We start from the raw sequence: 21,158 nt of genomic DNA, 5'->3' as shown, positions 1-21,158 counted from the left end.
TACTGTAGCTATACTGAAAAAACTATTATAAAATTATGACAATGAGGCTCTGTTGCTCCTGTGGCTGCCCCTGTGCTCTCCTCACCCTAATTATACACTTTTCCAGCCTTGTCCTGCCCAGCATAAGCCGAGAATACAACATCACTGTGTTGTCCCTGACAGGCAGAAGTAATCAATCGCTGCACCATCCCCCAGCTAATGTGTATGAGTCATCCAGCTCAGGTTTATTAGTCCTGTCTAGACACTTCAGGCAGCTCCTGTGTATGTGGAAGTAATGTGTTTATGCACAGCAGCCAGCCTGCACCCAGCTTTCCCAAGGTCCTAAATTTTATAATTGTTTTTTGAGTAAAACACTCATTTCAGGGATTAAACAAGATATAAGTTTCTGCATCAGTGTCGCTACAGCATTCTCAAGGTATGTTTGCTTCACGATGCATAAAAACAAATGGTAGGTTTCCTTTAAGCATCCACCTTGCCAGAGCTGAGCTACTGTATCCAAGCTGTCATTATATAGGCATCCACCTTACATAGAGCTGAGCTGCTGTATCCAAGCTGTCATTATATAGGCATCCACCTTACATAGAGCCGAGCTGCTGTATCCAAGCTGTCGTTATATAGGCATCCACCTTACAAAGAGCTGAGCTGCTGTATCTAAACTGCCTTGATAGAAAAGACATATTAATTATTATGTCTTTCCAAAATACATCTATATTTGTACATATCTGTGGCCCGTGCTAAAAACTCCTTGGGTCAACTAATTCAGTTGTTCATCATCCATCAATGCTATATCACTCCAGTCAGACTGTTTCATATGCATAGATTGCCGAACTCTAGATGTCACAGATGTCATGTGGACAGGGCAGATTTCATCCACCTAATATGGACTTGCGATTACAAAGCCGTATTCTGGAGAGAAGTAGTTTCTCTGCTGTCTGCTATACTGAATAAACTGGTCCCTACCTCGCCGGCCCTATGCCTGTTGGGAATTACCCGGGAGGATGACTGGTCCCATTATGAAGCTATTTTCTTGAAGGAAGCTCTGTTTTTGGCCCGTAAGGCCATTGCCATACGCTGGATGGCTGATCGCTCTCCTACTGTCTCTCAGTGGAAGAAACTAGTTAATCTGACTTACGAGAATATAGTGTACAAACATCGCGGCTGCCCGGATAAGTTCCGAAAAGTGTGGGGCTCTTGGTGCACTTCCCCAGATACTCTTTTTAATGTTTGCAGAGAGTCTCTAGTCCCTTTTCAGTGAATGCAATACTCGATGGAGGTCATATTATTATAATTTTACATATTACAGTTGGGCACCCTTCCTGCACTCCTCGGTGCACTGTCGACAGGAGGGATTCCTTGCTTTCCAGAAATAGGGTGGTGGGTTACCTTGTTGCCTATCCATTGTTACTACCTTTTCTTTGACTCCATTTCTCTCTTGACACCTCTCGACCAGGTTGGTTACTGTTCTATGTATGGGTTGGGGAGGGGTTTACTGGATCGCTGTTTTTGTGCAGATGTTATCACACATGACAAATGATTGTGTAAAGATATATGTTGTTATATCTGATGTACCTCAGCTAATGATCCTTGTTTTGTGATGTTGCACCGTTTCATTTCTGTGCCAATAAAGCGATTTAAAAAAAAAAAAAAAAACTCCTTGGGTCCCCTTGCAGCTCCTCCAGATTGCACCAATGATGTTTTTGGGTTCTAACCATCTCTGATCATCGGTAACATACACATCACTAGACTTCATGGAACCTAAATGGACTGGACAGGACATAAAATTAGGCAGAAAGTCCTATTGAAGGGCCTATTGGAGGGTTTTATGTACACAGCTCTCATGCAGACTCATGTGTCTTCGCTAGGAATGTATGTGTATACATTGCAACGCAATAATGGAAGCCAAATCCTTAAGTGACCGACATCACACAGAGCATGGGTCTGACAGAGTCTCTTATTTATGGAGTGACTGTACTTCATCTAATGGCTTTATATGTACAACTGTTGATGTGGGAGAATTATCCGGATATTTCCGGAAGCCATGTCCTGACTGCACTCCTGCTATTGTAATTACTTACATTGAAGCAAAAGCCAACCATCTGCTTATAGAGACCTGTCACCTTTCCAGACATGTCCAGCTTATTAAACACAGGCGTTCCCCTACTTAAGGACACCCGACTTACAGACGACCCCTAGTTACAGACGGACCCCTCTGCCCCCTGTGACCTCTGGTGAAGATCTCCCCATTACAGCAAAAAAATCCAAATGTCACTGGGACCAAAAAAAAAATTTGCCTGGAGCTACAATTATAAACTATACAGTTCCGACTTACATACAAATTCAACTTAAGAACAAACCTAAAGAACCTATCCTGTACGTAACCCGGGGACTGTCTGTATGTGCAAATGATGCAAATTATCTGAGAGACATTTACCCCATTGGACCCCTCTAACAACAACAGGGCCTAACAGTGGCCTCTAGGTTCCAGCTACATTGTTATCCCTAAAAGATCGGCGACATTCTGACATTATATGGCGCAATACTGAAGTATCGTATTGCCATGTATAAACAATCAAAGGATCACATGCTTAAGGCCCCTATTGAGGAAGGTGAAATAAAAGTTTTTTCACCAATTCAAAGTTTTCTAATTTAAATTGTAAAAAAAACAATATAATAATAATAAAAATGAAAAACTAAACATAAGTGGAATTACTTTTGATGTTGACACTTCTAAAAAAAAAAAAGCTGTATTAAAAGACATCAAAAGGCACCAATGAAAACTAAAAGTCATCCCACAAAAGACAAGTCCTCACTAAGCTCCATGGATGGATTGGGAAACAAGTTCTGGGTCTTTCAATTCAGAACATAAACATAAAAGGGGATATTTATGATAGCCTCGCCGCTGCTCTTCATCAAGAGTCATAAAAAAAGTATTTTACCTTAATTGTTTTTATTATTATTTTTTTTTTAATTATTACAAATTTTTGATTTTTGTTTTTTTTCCTGGGATAAATATTCTTACCATTTAATACAGTATATTTGACAATTTCAGAATTTGAGGATATCTAATAGTTTTTTGCTTCCCGTGCACCCGACTACCTAGATGCTGAGGATATGATCGACCACAGTATCTGAGGGGTCAGCGGCTGTGATTAGTAGGTTGGAGGTGTTTGCTATATAATACATACATCCCTCTTCCCCTCTACTTTTCCACTTCCTGACAGTAAGAGGTACGTACATTTTTTGGAAGGAATTAGATTGACTACAAAACCAGACCCTCCTACACCTATGTCAGAGGGTAAATAGGTTCTGCTTTATATAAGTGTAAGGAGCCTTCCTGGCACAGTAATAATAATTCTTTATTTATATAGCGCCTACAGATTATGCAGCACTGCACAAAGCCGAATGGGGGTCACAATCTAAACAACCTACTAGTTTGTATTTGGAGTGTGGGAGGAAACCGGAGGACCCGGAGGAAACCCATGCAAACACGGAGAGAACATACAAACTCTTTGCAGATGTTGACCCTGGGACTTGAACCCAGGAGCCCCGGCGCTGCAAGGCACATACATGAAGTGCACATAAAAAGGATCCCCAGAACTTTCACCTCTATGTCACAGTCCTCAATGTATCACAGCGATGTTACATAATCCTATCTACACTGACGTCCATCCATGACTTTAGTATATAATGTGCGCATATATTACCGCCAATGATAGCACATTCCTCCGCGCTTGCTCTGGCTTATGTAAAACCGCCGTGTGTCATACTAGAAATACAAGGACATATTTAGCATCAAACATGTACAATTTTATTATAGTCATAAAGTTATATGACAGAACACAAAGTAACAAACACAATGCTCTCCCGTAGCCATGGATGTAATGTATAATAATGGTGGGAAAGTGTAGAAGTAAGAAAGAGTTTGTATGTTCTCTCCGTGTTTGTGTGGATTTCCTCTGGGTCCTCCGGTTTCCTCCCACACTCCAATACATACTGGTAGGTTGATTAGATTGTGAGCCCCATTGGGGAAATGGACTGATTTGGCAAACTCTGTGCAGCGATATATAATAGCGCTATAATAAAGGAATTATTATTAAGTATAATGGTATAATGTAGTGTAATGTAGGGCAAACCTGGGCATTGTACGGCCCGGGGCCACATCCGGCCCTCTAACTATCTCTCGTTAAAAAAAATTGAGCTCCCCTCCCAATCAATAAAAAGTTATGCAATATTTTCATTGAATCATTGCAATGTTATATTTACTGCTTTTTATGTAGGGATAGGTTATATATTGAATACAGTATACAGGTGGCCGCCGACTTAAGGACACTCGACTTACAGACGACCCCTAGTTACAGACGGACCTCTTTGCCCCCTGTGACCTCTGGTGAAGCTCTCTGGATGTTACTCTAGTCCCAGACTGCAATGATCAGCTGTAAAGTGTCTGTAATGAGGTTTATTGATAATCCTTGGTCCCATTACAGCACAAAAATGTGGAAATTCTATCCAATCTATAGCCTGGAGCTACAATTATAAAATATACCAGTCCCAAATTGGTCTAGTTCTTAAAAAAAAGTCACTTTCCAGGTAAACTGGTGCGAGTCATTGTGAGTCGTGTGCTATGTGTGACAGGTAGATACAGGCGATCCCCTACTTAAGAACACCCGACTTACAGACGACCCCTAGTTACAAACGGACCTCTGGATGTTGGTAATTTCCTGTACTTTAGTCCTAGACTACAATGATCAGCTGTTACAGTTATCACAGGTGTCTGTAATGAAGCTTTAGTATTACTCCCGGTTCTTATGACAAACCAACTTTTTAAAATCCAATTGTCACAGAGACCAAAAAAAATTTGTCTGGTGTTACAATTATAAAATATACAATTCCGACTTACATACAAACTCAACTTAAGAACAAACCTGCAGAACCTATCTTGTACGTAACCCGGGGACTGCCTGTATATAGGAGGACATTATGATAGAAGCCGTTCCCTGTGTATCTTGTAATCATTGATCGCTGTATTTTCCGTTTCCAGTGTTTTGCTGCGGTATCGAGTTCCTGAGGATTGTGGCTTAATAATTCAGCTGTTCAGTCAGCTGCGTGTTCTATTCATGGGTCGCTACTTCTCAGACGATACAAGCTGTGACATAGTCAGAGACCAGATTTCCGCAAATACATCTAGTGACAACTATTGGCCAATACCAATAGGAGCAGCATATAGGTAATGATCATCAGATGTTCTGCTTCTCGGAAAGTTGGGTAAAATCTAGTACAGCCGGTCCCCTACTTAAGAACACCCGATTTACAGACGACCCCTAGTTACAAACGGACCTCTGGATGTTGGTAATTTATTGTACTTTAGCCTTAGGCTACAATAATCAGCTGCAACAGTTATTAAAGGTGTCTGCTGTGAAGATTTTATGTTAATCCTGGTTCTTATGACAATCCAACATTTTTAAAGTCCAATCCAAAAAATTTTGTCTGGAGCTACAATAATAAAATATACAGTTCCGACTTAGATACAAATTCAACTTACACTCACCGGTCACTTTATTAGGTACACCTGTCCAACTGCTCATTAACACTTAAATTCTAATCAGCCAATCACATGGCGGTGCATTTAGGCATGTAGACATGGTCAAGACAATCTCCTGCAGTTCTCCCGAGCATCAGTATGGGGAAGAAAGGTGATTTGAGGCCTTTGAACGTGGCATGGTTGTTGGTGCCAGAAGGGCTGGTCTGAGTATTTCAGAAACTGCGGATCTACTGGGATTTTCACGCACAACCATCTCTAGGGTTTACAGAGAATGGTCCGAAAAAGAAAAAACATCCAGTGAGCGGCAGTTCTGTGGGCGGAAATGCCTTGTTGATGCCAGAGGTCAGAGGAGAATGGGCAGACTGGTTCGAGCTGATAGAAAGGCAACAGTGACTCAAATCGCCACCCGTTACAACCAAGGTAGGCAGAAGAGCATCTCTGAACGCACAGTACGTCGAACTTTGAGGCAGATGGGCTACAGCAGCAGAAGACCACACCGGGTGCCACTCCTTTCAGCTAAGAACAGGAAACTGAGGCTACAATTTGCACAAGCTCATCGAAATTGGACAGTAGAAGATTGGAAAAACGTTGCCTGGTCTGATGAGTCTCGATTTCTGCTGCGACATTCGGATGGTAGGGTCAGAATTTGGCGTCAACAACATGAAAGCATGGATCCATCCTGCCTTGTATCAACGGTTCAGGCTGGTGGTGGGGGTGTCATGGTGTGGGGAATATTTTCTTGGCACTCTTTGGGCCCCTTGGTACAACGCCACAGGCTACCTGAGTATTGTTGCTGACCATGTCCATCCCTTTATGAGCACAATGTACCCTGTAACATCTGATGGCTACTTTCAGCAGGATAATGCGCCAGGTCATAAAGCTGGAATCATCTCAGACTGGTTTCTTGAACATGACAATGAGGTCACTGGACACAAATGGCCTCCACAGTCACCAGATCTCAATCCAATAGAGCATCTTTGGGATGTGGTGGAACGGGAGATTCGCATCATGGATGTGCAGCCGACAAATCTGCGGCAACTGTGTGATGTCATCATGTCAATATGGACCAAAATCTCTGAGGAATGCTTCCAGCACCTTGTTGAATCTATGCCACGAAGCATGGTGTACCTAATAAAGTGGCCGGTGAGTGTACGTACAGTAACCCGGGCACTGCCTGTATATATTATATGTTGACATAATAAAATACAATAAAATTTGTATTGCAGGATTACAGTGTGTCCTCACTGCAGTGATCTTATCTCTGGGGGGAGGAGCTTAGGAGCAGTTAAATCCAGAGAGCTAAGAGCTCAGCAGTGTGAGGACACACCCCAAAAAAGCTACAATCCTGGAATATAAAACCATATGCCATAGTCCTGCTGCTTATAAAACCATTACACATCTCTCCAGGAACAATACCTAACACTGTAATACTGAATGGTCAAAGCTCCAGAGACCATATATTGCTCTGGCTGCAAAGAGAACAGAGCACAGCAGTGTGATGACACACTCTTAGTGGACTTGGAGAAGCTACAATCCTGGAATATATTTCACAGTCCCACTGCTACTAACAACAAACACAATGGATTGGCCTTGGACAATGACATGAAAAGCAGAAGGCCCCATTCCGATTAACGCCATGGGCCCCTTCTGCTCTGTTTATGAGGTTGTTACTATTATTCAGTAATTTGGGGGTAAATGCACTTTGGGTCATTAGATTGGAATCATTTAAAACAAATCAAAACCAGAATCATTGGGTTCATAGGTTAATATTATACAGTATTACTACAATATATTAATGGAGTACTTGGCTATGGTGGAATCGACAGAATTTAGATGATAATCTCAGCTGAGCCCCAAGCTACAATGTGTTGTATTGAGAGGTCATGGTACGTGGTCCCCGGTGTTTGGGCCTTGTTCTTTAAGGGTCACGGTCTGACATGTTCTCTATTAATAAGGTCTGGCTGGAGCTCGCTCATATGGTATTCCCTTTGGGCACTTTTCGTAGCTATATCCGTATATTCACAAACTCATTCATAATAATATTCTTGTTTCTAGAGATAGAGATACCAGTAATGGATTATACTGAGTTTACACATGTTTAATGTATAGATACTATATGTATTCTAAGCTATAGACAAGGGGGTAACAGGGGGAGATGTCACTTCCTGGGACATGGGGCCGTCTAGAATGCATCATAGAAAAATTCCCTAAAACTTTGCAGATTAGGTCTTGATCTGGTTTTGAACTCAGAGACAGGACCCAAGTGCCTGTGATACATGACCCCGTCGTCTTTACACAGATCAACATGTCTCTTACTGAGTCACTGAGAGGATCCAGGCCAAGCAAAATAATAAGCTGGCAAATACCAAAGGTTACCTCAGGAAATACGGGGGTAACTTCTATGGAGCGTAAGGTATAATAGGTTTTTATGGTGAAAATCACCCAAAGAAAACAAAATAATCTGAATGTTAACCCTATTGTGTTCTATCTATTCTGAATTAAATTGTACATTTAGCCCATATATACCATAACCAAGTACTAAAATTTAACTTTTATTAGTATATTTTATAAAAAAAAAGTTTATTATAGTGAAGCACTATATCTAAAGGAGCAAAAATACAGTGAAATAATAGGGTCCACCGATAACTAATAAAGCTTGTGCAGAATCTGCAGTGTATCCTATGAGATGTAACATCACACGGCTCTCCGTGCCTCCTGCTTGTAAGAGATGATGGCGATAAACCTATCAAAAGCAGGAGGCAGGGGAGAAAGATAGACTAAACTAAAACTCCACTGTGTGAGATATGGAACAGGAAGTCACTGGGGCACATTTACTTCCCCGGTCCTGACACGATCCCCAATCTGGATGGTCCGACGAAGATGAAGTCCGGCGCGATTCACCAACATCGTGCGCCCGAGATCCTGCATCTGTTGCTTCCCCGCTCAGGTCCGCAGGAGTTCACCTTCTTCTTCCCGGTGTATGTGAGTGCATTGTCTTGCAACACAATTTGCAATGTTAAATCTCATGCATTGTCCGAATACTTCGGATTGTTTGACGGCCCGGCCCCCGGTTTGTGTCGCGTGAATGCCGGCGCCAATGCGGCAAAATCCGATCACGTGCGCCAAAAACCCCAGTTAAATACGGCGCACAACGGAAATCGTCGGAAACCCTGCGAAAATGCAGTCTGTGGACCCTTAGTAAATGAGCCCCAAAGTGTGATTGATCAATGGAGAGAGAAGGGCAAGAGCTTCTGATCCCTCTGTACAGGCAAAGGCAGAGGCATGATGGGAAATATCGCCTGCATTAAGTGAGGAATGAATTTGGAGGGCTATTTTCATCAAAACGTAGCATCAAGTCAGATGCCAAGTCTTGGACCTTAAAGCAAAATTTTTTACAGCTCTCAGAGGTTTTTGGATTTGTTATGTGATAAAATTTGACATGTATCCCAATGCTGCCTGCTTTGACATGTATCCCAATGATTATTTGTGTAGAAGACCTCAGGGCCATTTCCCATGAATTGACAATTACCCATCAGAATGTGGTAAAAAAAAAACTAAAGAATTTAAGCCAGACATTAGTGCAGATCTCATAAATTGTCACACGAAATTGGGGTTGTCCACACTTACCGGTTCTGGATATTGGAAAGTGGTCAGTGACAAAGGTTAGGTAGAGTCTATAGTCCAAGGTGTCCATGGAGAGGGCCAGCACAGCACTCTATTTACTAGTTCTTTTTAAAAAACTTTTTGTTATAAGGACTGGTTTTTCTGGGTAGACCCCCTGAGAGATCTAAGATCTGGTTTTTCTGGGTAGACCCCCTGAGAGATCTAAGGTGCTTAAGTAGCCACCAGGTTCCTCACTCTTCAGAGGAGAATACATCAGTGCTTCCTTGGTGTTAACTGTGGTCAATGACCAATTGGAATACTGGAGAATTTAGGCCTTTACAGGGGAACGGGGGAACTGTCTAATTTCAGAGTGGGCCCACCACATCCTTGTGAATTTTAGTGGCATTGGATAGTAAAGCACGTAATCAGGTTCTTGACCATGTTCTGAAGTCCCCTCTATTAGATGTAGACCACCAACAAGCAGTAGATCCTTCTATCCATCTATTGTTGGAGTTTTTTATATGTTCAGACACTGGACTGGACTGAAATGTAAGGTTTATGCAGGACCCTTCCCCAACTCCTCCCCAAAGATGATTCATGCAAGTGAACAGACAAGGGCTTTAGTAAAACGCTGTGGCCGGAGATGTTTAAGGTGCTGAAACCTCAAATATGTCCCTCAGAAGACTATACATAACACATGGTAGACTGTATGACTTCTGCTCATGTAGACTATGCACCAAAGTGGAGGTCTCTATCCTGGCCTAGAATCAAAACAAAGATCAGAACAAAGTGTCCCCGGACCACCCATTTCTGTTCTGTGAGAAGGCCACATAGCAAAACTACAATAATAAAGAGATCAGCCTGAGTCACTCTTATCTGTAGCCGAATTGTGATTTCTATCTTTTGCAGGCTTCATCTGTAATATTAGCTCCAAGAGAAACATGAACATGTCATACCCCCCCCCCCCCCAAACACAGGAGCAACACAACCTGTCCCCCTGCCCACAAAAATAATAATTCTTTATTTACGGTATATAGCGCCTGTCCACAATGGGGCTCACAATCTAAACAACCTAACAGTATGTATTTGGAGTGTGGGAGGAAACCGGAGGACCCGGAGGAAACCCACGCAAACACGGAGAGAACATACAAACTCTCTGCAGATGTTGACCTGGGTGGGACTTGAACCCAGGACTCCAGCGCTTCTGTACCAGATTTTAATGAGCCAGCAAAGGGTGCTGATTATTGTCCCAGCTCAGCTCAACGTGTTACATAGACCGGTAGGTCTCTTTACCCTCCAATCCAATGAGATTCTAGTAGCTACGAAATCACATCTATTTGGAGCTACATACTTGCCCATAAAACTATATGTAGAGGGGTTGGTCACTCTTTTAAATAAATTTCCCATGTGCCTCTACTGTTCTAATAACAATCCCGGAATATTAATCAAATGATTCAGCAGTCCGGATACTTACTTTAGTGCTGTCTGCAAACTCCCTATGGATCTTTGTTTACATGTCTGAGCACTGATGAATAGGAGGAGCTGTGGCAGGAGCTTATGACCCAACCTGCCCCCCCCTTCTCTCACCCTGTGTCTGTCAGTGAGGACGGACTGTCAGAGAAAGAAACACAGTGGGTGATGCCATAAGGACGTACTGAAGGAATGAGAAACAGGAAGCTGTGTTTATATGGAGAGGGCTGCGTGAGGAAAACAGGGAGAGGCTGAAGCTCTCACAGGAGGTACAGACACATATACATGTAGAGGCATGTCCAATGGAATAGATTTATTGAAAAGTGCTCAACCCCTTTAAACAATGAATATTTAATTTTCAATTTTTTATATAGCAAATTTAAAAGGGGACATACACTACCTACTATGGTTTTTACTACACTGCCCCCTTTATCCTAGAGCTCGTAATGACCTATCAGAGTCACAGTGCCACACAGCAGCCAATAGTCACAGTGCCACACAGCAGCCAGTAGTCACAGTGCCACACAGCAGCCAATAGTCACAGTGCCACACAGCAGCCAGTAGTCTCAGTGCCACACAGCAGCCAATAGTCACAGTGCCACACAGCAGCCAATAGTCACAGTGCCACACAGCAGCCAATAGTCACAGTGCCACACAGCAGCCAATAGTCACAGTGCCACACAGCAGCCAGTAGTCTCAGTGCCACACAGCAGCCAGTAGTCTCAGTGCCACACAGCAGCCAATAGTCACAGTGCCACACAGCAGCCAATAGTCACAGTGCCACACAGCAGCCAATAGTCACAGTGCCACACAGCAGCCAGTAGTCACAGTGCCTCACAGCAGCCAATAGTCACAGTGCCACACAGCAGCCAATAGTCACAGTGCCACACAGCAGCCAATAGTCACAGTGCCTCACAGCAGCCAATAGTCACAGTGCCACACAGCAATATGGAAAAAAAACATTTATGTGACATCATCGCATCTGCGTCTGCCAGCTTCAGAGCCACTTACAGCTGCCGCACTGAGGAGAGGAAAAGAAGACTGCTGCTTCTTTGTGGGAGAGGGGAAGGTAAGTATCAGAGTACCCTAGGCCCTATGCTGCGCCCCTGATTAGCGCAGCACAGGGGCAGGATGAAGGGCTGAAAGAAAAGTCTACAGGCCAAATTTGGCCCATGGGTGCTAATATTATAGTAGTCAGGTTTATTATCTGTACACAATGAAGACACAACAGAAAGATTTTAACAATCACGAAGAGTTAACTTTGGAACATATCCATATTTGAGTTTATCTAAAACTAATATTTCTGGTGGATCCAAGGATCCCGCCTGTGAACCGTTATACAACTACAGAAGCGTTGTAGTAATGGGAAAAGTTATATATAGACGTCTTGTTCCAGAAATGAGTCTCGAGAGCCGTGATGAAAATATTAGTATGTATTAGCCGGAGACTGGAATGTTCGGAGTCAGAGGTGATGGGATGAAGGAGGTGTGAAGTAGATGTCAGGCTCTGCTTCCGTCCTGTGCTCATAAGTGACAACATGAAATTAAGTTGTTGTGATATAAGACAAGAGACACTGATGGACATTGCAGATTTACAGGCCGAGACCACCCGTAACCGGCAAATCCAGCAGCCAAGGTCTTCAGACCTGGTTGGGTTTTACATAGATACATTTGTATCTATCCACATGTTACCAGTTAGTGCCACTTGTAGTCATCTGCCCCATTGTTGCATTGGGTGTTACCCTTGGTGTCAGTCCACATAGTAAGGGTAGTAATAATTTCAGATACTACGTTTATATCATTGGCCATGTATACAACTATGCTAATAATTTGCTTATTTGCTGCCAAAGATTGTGCGCAACTAATGTATATAATAACAATAATAAATGTGTATCTCTATAGCACCATCATATAGGGCAGCACGGTGCATTAGTGGTTAGCATTACAGCCTTGCAGCGCTGGGGTCCTGGGTTCAAGTCCCAGGGTCAACATCTGCAAAGAGCTTGTATGTTTTCTCCGTGTTTGTGTGGGTTTCCTCCGGGTCCTCCGGTTCCCTCCCACACTCCAAAACATACTGGTAGGTTGATTAGATTGTAAGCCCCATTGAGGACAGGGACTGGTTTGGGCAGCTTTGTGCAGCGCTGCGTAATCTGTGTGCGCTATATAAATAAAGGAATTATTTCTTTTATTGGGGCACATATACAAACAAAATCAGACATTACAGAGCAATAACATGGTCAGATGAAACAATGAGAGAGGGCCCTGCTTCCAAGAGCTTACAATCCATAAGGAAGAAGGTGACTATACGTCTTTGTATTCAAAATAAACAGATAAGTCTGCAGGAACCTAAAGGCTATGGTGGTTCTCCAATGTATATGTCTATGGACACTGGATACAGACCATATTGCTGTATCCAGTGGTAGTGTTCTTCATGCACCAGCTTGTAAGTGTGCTATTTGTACCTATGGCTTCTGCCTGAGTGCAATCACCACCATACTTGCCTGCATACAGTCATATAATTAAGTTCAATGAATAAACAGTATGCAGCAAGCTCTTAAGCTCCCCCTAGTGGTGCCTGCAGCTAAACAGAATGTTACATCTTATAGTGAATACTATGCAAGGAATTGAGAACGTTGTATCAGAAAAACGGAACAGTAACCCTTTATTAACATATATTATCCACAGAAAGTCAGACATATCACAAACAATATTTGTGGATCGTGTGCTTCGATCAAGTTCTGTAGGGACAGTCAGATGTGCGATGGGCCCAAATGCACCAGCCACACAGCGTAGTGTCCCTGGAAACTATTCTGAAGACATTGGTATCTACTCTTACACGTCTTTCTATTTCATAGATTTGCATCTCGCTCTCCGCAGCAGCGCCCCGGTGACTATGCAGAACATATTTTGGCTGCACTGTAGTGACTGTAAGAACAGAGCTCCCAGTGGTTGATTACATGGTTCATAACTCCAATGCAACCTGTTGTCTTTCTGAAACTCATTAAACTGAGGCTGTAAAACCTTGTCAGAACTTGGCACAGTGACGGTGTGTGCCATCAGCTGGCTAGTCACTAATTAAAACTTTGTGAGCGATTCAACAATGTATTCTGTATTTGGTTCCATCTTACTAAAAAAATGGATTAAAAAAAGTTGTATAGGATTTTGTGAAAAAAAAGGGTTTATTTTTTCAAAAACAGTGCCACCCCTGTCTACAGGTTATGTGTGGTATTGCAGTTTTGCTACTTTTACTTCCCTTAGAACAAAATACAATGTTAAAGCACAATAAAAAGAAGAACAAAACATATTTGTGTGTTGTGTGTACCGTATTTTTCGGACTATAAGGCGCACAAAAAATCCTTTGATTTTCTTAGAAATCAAAGGCGCGCCTTATAGTCTAGTGTGCCTTATATATGAACCGTGCTTGCAGACAACAGCTGCCTTGAACTGTGCACAGGTCTGCCACCTGCTGGTCATTCATCCTTATAATCAGGTGCGCCTTATAATCCAGTGCGCCTTATATATGAACCTAGATGTTTTAGCAGGCATTTATTGATGGTGCGCCTTATTATCCGGTGCGCCTTATAGTCCGAAAAATACGGTATAAGAAACAAAAAAAATCTTGTGCTAACATTAGTATTAACCCCTAACGACTTGGTTTTTGTGCTTACTTCCAATACAGATGATACCGTGCACTGGGAGTGTCCGGACCTTGACAAATGTAGTAAACCGAAGAATGCAAGTCACTCCTACACTCTGATGTCATCTTATCCAAACTTTATTCGCAGATTTGTAGAAGTTTTACAATAATATTTTCTACACAAGGTTTCACCATTCCAACTTTTGGGGGGTCAAGCCATGAGTTGTCTTGCTTGACCCCCCAGGAGTTGGAATGGTGATACCTTGTGTATGGAATATTATTGTAAAACTTCTACAAATCTGCGAATAATGTTTGGATAAGATGACATCAGAGTGCAGGAGTGACTTGCATTCTTTGATTTACTACAGAACTGTGTGAGGGCTTGTTTTCTGTGTAACAAATTGCACTTTGCAGTGTACATTGTATCTAATATTCCATGCCATGTATCAAAAGGGAAAAAAATTCCAAATGTGGTGAAATTGACGAAAAAACATGTTTGCGCCACTTTCTTGTAGGCTCTGTATTTATGCCTGTCACTTCTCCTTCCTATTGACACTTCCACTTTATGTCTTGGTTTGGTACGATCATGGGGATAGCAAATATATATCGGTTTTATTATGTTTTAATAGATTTTTAAAAATTATAACCTTTAGTATAACAAAAAAAATTCTTAAATTTGCCATCTTCTGGCGCTAATAACTTTTTCATACTACAGCGTACAGATATGTGTATGGTCTCACTTTTTGCGAGATGAGATGACGTTTTCATTGCCACTATTTTGGGGTATGTGCAATCTTTTGATCACTTTTTATTATTATTTTTTTATGAGTTGCAAAATGGCAAAATGACCTCACAGGGGGCGGTGAATGAATCCAATATGGCGGCACGCTTTGCCGGGCGCATTTCCATGGTTAACACCATGTCAGTACCGACCACGGGTGTTGCTGGTGGGTTTTTGCTGCAATATGCAGCAAACACCCACCTGTTACGTAGAGGGCTTAGCCCATGAGCCCTCTCTATCCACCTGCTCCCGACGTGCGCCGTACTTTTACGCCACGCATCGGTAAGGGGTTAAGACGCACTAAGGCCTCACACCAACATATGATTTCTCCAGTCCTGTAATTCTGTGCTGTATGAATCCGTATATACTGTAAGTGACTTTTTTTTATCCATATGTCACTGTATCCATACCGTATCCGTATAAAATACGGTGAGCTGGCAAGTGATGGCTGGCTGACTATTGGCTGGCTGACAGAATGCATCTCCCATTGTTTCTGGTCTCCATGGATACTGCACGTATATTCGGCAACATACGGTGCACAACCATATGCAGAATTCTCTTCTCTCCTCCTCCTGGCTCTGTATTCTAGACGCAGTTATCTCTTTCCCCTGTCTGAGCTCTACACACAGGTCTCTTCCTCATGGCTGAGATTCTGCTCATATATACAGGCGGTCCCCTACTTAAGAACACCTGACTTACAGACGACCCCAAGTTACAAACGGACCTCTGGTAATTGGTAATTTACTGTACTTTATCCTTAGGCTACAATAATCAGCTATAACAGTTATCACAGGCGTCTGTAATGAAGATTTATTGATAACCCAACATTTTTAAAATCCAATTGTCCCATAGACCAAAAACAAATTTGGCAGCGGTTACAATTATAAAGTATATAGTTCCGACTTACATACAAATTCAACTTAAGAACAAACCTACAGAACCTATCTTGTACGGGGACTGCCTGTACATTGTATAGTGTCATAAATCATAAACAGACGGGAAAGCGTCTTTTCAAATAATTTCCATTCACCTTAATTTACCACCAGTGGCCTCAAAACAAAATGGAGAAACTTCTCAAAAATCATCAGAGGAAACACTAGAGGGAAATTTCTGTCCATAGAAAATCTGTTTATTCTATAAAAATTTGCTATAATTTTTTAAAACTCTGCTTTCATACTGTCATTATGGGTTATTGCTCATTGATGGACGGAAAAAAGTGACTCCTTTTTTAGTTCGGGGCTCAAAGCCGACAAGATGACACATACAGGGTACAAAGAAACACATATATATATATATATACAAGCAACCCCGGGGGGGAGGGGGGGTTGTTTTTTGTTACTTTTTAGGTTTGTTCTTAAGTTGAATTTGTATGTAAGTTGGAACTGTATATTTTATAATTGTAGATACAGACAAATTTTTTTGTGCCCCAGTGACAATTGGAGTTTCAAAATTTTTGCTGTAATTGGACCAAGGATTATCAATAAAGCTTCATTACAGACACCTTACAGCTGATCATTGCAGCCTGGGACTATAGTAACATCCAGAGAGGTCACCAGAGGTCACAGTAGGCAGAGGGGTCCGTCTGTAACTATGGGTCGTCTGTAAGTCGGGTGTCCTTAAGTAGGGGACCGCCTGTATATACAGTTTTTATGATTTACAACCCCCATGTGTTTTATCCAGAAATAGAATGAGATCCCGGCAGAAATAAAAAAGAAAATCCTTCTCCAAAATAAATGTTTTCTTGTTTCATTCTGCTGAGATTTGCTGTTGATTTTGGCAAATATATAGCAAGGAACAAAGGAAGGGAATATAACTGTGTAAATGAGCCCTACATGACTATAGGCACAACCCTATGTTCTTGGGTCCGGGCCTATACCTTACAGAGGGCCCCTCAAAATAAGAGCGGATCCGTGACCTCAGAGATATGTGATGAAACATAACAATAACCCAAAATACAAACTAAATCCACTACTGAATGGCTGAAAAGTTAGAAGATCAGTGGTCAAGTCACAATCTTGACCTTAAAGGGGTTTTCCCACGAACAAAAGCTGATGAGACCCCTGCAGATCAGGAAAACGAGGGGTCCGATGGGGTCCCAAGTAGCTCCGTCACATGACCGCCATAAGAATGTAATCTGCAAGATGAGATCCTTATCTTTAATATGAGCATATTTCTAGGTCCTATAGAATCGAATATACGGGCTGCTGAAATGACTCTCTAAACATGACTCATCTCTGATAAAATATGACTCTTCTCTACTCAATGATTTTAGAGCAGATTTCTTAAGAGGGGATTAAGAGGGGATTATAGAAAGGACATTTCATACCCTACCTGAGGGGGCAGCTTGTTTAATGGGGTCAAATCTGACGATGGATTCCCTTTAAGGAAAATGAGCAGTTTGAGCCACCAGAAGGGAAAAGGACACATCTCGCTTATAGGAGAAGATTCCAGTTTTAAGATGTTCATACAGTAAGCCTTTAAAGGGTCAACAGAAAAGAGTGAACCTTTAAGGGGGCACTTGAAAAATGTACATTCCTGTTGCTATAGGACCCCAGAGGCATTAGGCAGTAATGCATGACATTATATATATATATATATATATATATATATATATATATATATATATATATATACACACACATTATATTACTGTCAGGACTTGTATTTCTCACTACATTCTATGATGCATCATTTCCAGTCGTCAGTAAATCTTACCTAATGTGGGCGGAGCCTGCCTGTCATGTGACCATACTGACATACGTGTGGGGAAATTATTGTTCACGAAGAAGACAAACACATGTTGCAGCAATATGGAAAACATACTGTAACATACATATAAAAAGGACATAAAAAAGACAAAAAAATTTAGGTCCAGTTTCATCTCAAGGGGTTAATATTCCCCTCCCCCGCAGCGTCTCATCACATGACGGGTTTTTCACGGGTTAACGATTAGTCACTGCGTTAATATTTAGCATGAACTGAATGTTGTTATCGGTTGTCACCACCCGGTGGCCCGAACCACTTCCTCATCTTATATAAAACCTCCTGGGGACATATTTTTGGGTGCTACAGGGGAGATCAAAAACTGGCGCAGTTATCCGAAGCAACCAATGATCTGGTTTCTTTCATTTTGTAAAGAAATCTATGTGAAATTATAGCTATTATGGAGCTGAGGCTCTTTAGCTCACAGAGCATTGCCTAAAATGTATACAACTAAATTCAAGCAGAGGTCCATATGTCCACCCCCCGGTCCATCAACATTCCCCCTCCATTGGTGTCCTAGATAAGGCTGGTCATAGTCTGCAGTCCACGCTGTTAAGCTCACAGAGCATTGCCTAGACTTGATAGAACTGAACTGAGTGCAATTTAGGGGGGCCAGTTCTGAGGCTCAGGGTAGGGCCGGTGCCAGCACTGGGCATACCTGGCCAAGTGCCGGGGCCCACATAAGGCTGGGCATCAGGAATCCAAAGGGGGTGATATTTATATAAAATAACCAAGAGGGGGCTGTATAAAGACTAACCATGAGGAGGCTGTTTGGTATGATAAACTAGGGAATATTTTAGGGAATAGAATAGAATAGAAAACTGTTTCCGAATTTTAAATTCCGCCACGTAAGTTTACGGCAAAGGGGCCCACTGGGGCCCGGTCACCCAGGGGCCTACTGAAACCTGTAGCCGGCCATGGCCAGGGCACAGGGCACTGTGTATGTGCATTTGACTGCTGCCCCCCACTTTATTGTTTGGTGGCTTATACAATGCTTCATTGGTTACACATAATTAAGTCTGCAGTCCAGGCAGTTGAGCTCACAGAGCATTGTTTAGACTGTATACAACAGAATTCAAGGAAGACCAGATAGAAGTCACAAGGACCCATGTGTGCACCGACCGTCTCCCATTTTACAGTTTGGTTTGGTGCCCTAACTAGGGCTGTCCTCAGTCTTGAGTCCATGCTATTTTGCTCACAGAGCATTGTCTAGACTGGATGCAATTCAATTTATGGAAAATTATCAACTTGGGGGATCAAGTTTGCTCCTGGCATCCCTTCCCTCTCCTTCACAGTTCATGGCTGCAGCCCTAGGTAAGGTTGATCATGGTCTGAAGTCCAGGCTGTTTAGCTCCTAGAGCATTGTCTAGACTGGATACAACTGCATTAAAACAAGGACTATCTCAGAAGCACAGGGGTTTGTACATTATTTTCTATTGGCTCTTTAGGGTTTAAGGGTTGTTACTCTAGCTAAGGTTGGCCATAGTCTGTAGTTGTTAGGCCATTTAGCTCACAGAGTATTTCCCAGACTGGCTGGAGCTGATTTCAAATGAAGAGAACCAACTCAGAGGCTGGATGAACTGTGGGTGTGCATTTGAAATAATGCTGCATTGGTTACACTGAGCTTAGGCTAGCTATATTAAGAGATCCAAGCTATTTAGCTCACAGAGCATTGTCTAGACTGGATATAACTGAATACAAGCAAGCAAGACCACTTAAACTCATCCTCTCATGTCTCATCAAACCATGTGTTCTCTGACCATCATCCTGCTTGGTTCTAGAATAGGTAGATTGTACCCTATCTTAGCCTGCCTATGGTCTGTATTCCAGGCTGTTTAGCTCACAGAGCATTGTCTACAAGTAAATTACCCACTTGGAGCCTCAGGAGATCATCTTTGTGTCCTGGTACTTGCCCCTTTTTACTGCTTGGTGGTTGATGCCCTAACTTATCCGGACTGTGGTCTGGAGTCCAGGTTGTTTAGCTCACAGAGCATTGTCTGGAGACGATAAAAATAAAGCAAGGAAGACTATCACATATTGGGGGGAACTTATTAACACAATTGCACCATAAATCTGGCAGATTTGCAACAAATAAACAATCTAAAATGCTTTGTGCCACATTTATCAAGGTTTTAAGACCTTATTCTGGCACATTATGACTTATCCGACACAGGGGGCATGGTGATCCCAAATCTGTCTGTGTGCAAAAAATTTTGTTGGAACCGATATTTATCATCACAAAGATAAATCAGGTGCAGCATTCGTGTTTCTTGTAACTATGGAAGCAAAGATTGGTGCTTCTCAAATGACTCTGCCCCTGCAACAACTACAACTTGACTCATCTCTTGCCTGGCTTTGGGGGAAATTTTTTTATAAGAAAACTTGTGCGTCTTTCACATAACAGGGGGAAGTTAGAAAGGACGTTTCATTTCCTACCTGAGGGGCTGCTACTTTAGTGGGATAAAATCTGGTGACATGTTCCCTTTGAGGCTTACAGAGCATTGACAAGACACTAGATACAATTGTATCCATTATTATAAGTAGCAGGGCTGGTGCCATCACTGGTCATATCTGGGCAGGTGCTGGGGCCCAGATCTTCTGGGGGGCCCACATAACACTATATATATAAGGAATCTATGGGGGTGAGGGGGGCTGTATCTGATGAATCCATAGGGGCTTATATAAAATAACCATGAAAGGGCTGTTCGGGATGATAAACTAGGGAATCTTTTCGGGGGAACACAAGACTGTTTTAGTTTCTGAATTTTTAATACCGCCACTTGAGTTCACTGCCAAGGGTCTGTCGCCCAGGGGTCCACTGAAATCTGGAGCCGACCCTGGTAAGTAGTATATCTTAAGGTTTATATCTGTATCTGTATGTAAACAGGAAAGCTTTCATTCATTGACAGACAGCAGAGTCCTTTTGAATGGTAGGATCCATTAGAAACTTATGTAACTTCACATTACTACAGTGACTGAGCGTATATATGTATAAATCTGTGAAATAAGACATCTCCGTATTATCTCTAGTTAATGATCAGCCTGTAATGACCTCCTGATTGCAACACATGAAGAATACGTCCTCCAAACAACCCTCATCGCAGCAATCCGATCGCTGACACATGTGACTCCGTGATTATGTTCCTGTTTACAAGGCGACACAACTGTACAAGGGTTAATGTTTCAGTTCTGTGTAAACCCCACAATTAGGGGGAAATCAGGGAGCGGTGGTGGGCTTCACATGAAGGTGGGCAGGGGGGGGGGTGCTACACTGCGACGAAGCTGCATCTGTTGCTCTCAGGACACTGCCTGGAGATTGAGTTTCCAATTTTGCAATAACAAAGCTGAGGTATAAACAAAGCCACA

This window comes from Engystomops pustulosus, chromosome 5 (genome assembly GCF_040894005.1).
Source record: "Engystomops pustulosus chromosome 5, aEngPut4.maternal, whole genome shotgun sequence".
NCBI lineage: Eukaryota > Metazoa > Chordata > Amphibia > Anura > Leptodactylidae > Engystomops > Engystomops pustulosus.
This window is presented reverse-complemented; position numbering follows the sequence as displayed.